We start from the raw sequence: 573 nt of genomic DNA on the forward strand, positions 1-573 counted from the left end.
AGAATAATATTCAGCACTGAATATATTCTAATTATTTATCATATAATATAGGATAAATTCTTATAAAGATTTTATCCTATATTATATTATATATATATATATATATATATATATAAATAGAGAGAGAGGGGGGAGAAGGAGGGTTGAAAAGTTTGACGTAGTACTTTGGCCTTATTAGTTTGAAGCGACTGAAGTTGCTTTTGTAATTGGCATGTAAGTGCATACGATGATAAGCTTGCCGGAGTGATAAAGAATAAGCTTTGAATGAATTTACTTGGAAGTTGGATGCAAAGCAAACAGCAGATGTGCAGCATTTATCAATTGGTATTATTTGCTTTCTCTACTTTTTCCGTGAATGCTGCTTACATGGCTGGAAAGTGGAATAAAGGAAGGTTCTGAAAATTGGTAGATATTCTTTTGGCAAAGATGGCGAGAATTCTGAAGGAGTTGAATTTGGAAGTGCTATGTCTCAAGCTACTGCATTTCTAGCACCTTCGGATGATCTCTACTCGACTGCTACTCAACAGCTACTCAACACTATATCTTTATTTTGGCACTGCGGCCACTACACAG

Source organism: Octopus bimaculoides, chromosome 1, assembly GCF_001194135.2.
Source record: "Octopus bimaculoides isolate UCB-OBI-ISO-001 chromosome 1, ASM119413v2, whole genome shotgun sequence".
NCBI classification, from domain to species: Eukaryota; Metazoa; Mollusca; class Cephalopoda; order Octopoda; family Octopodidae; genus Octopus; species Octopus bimaculoides.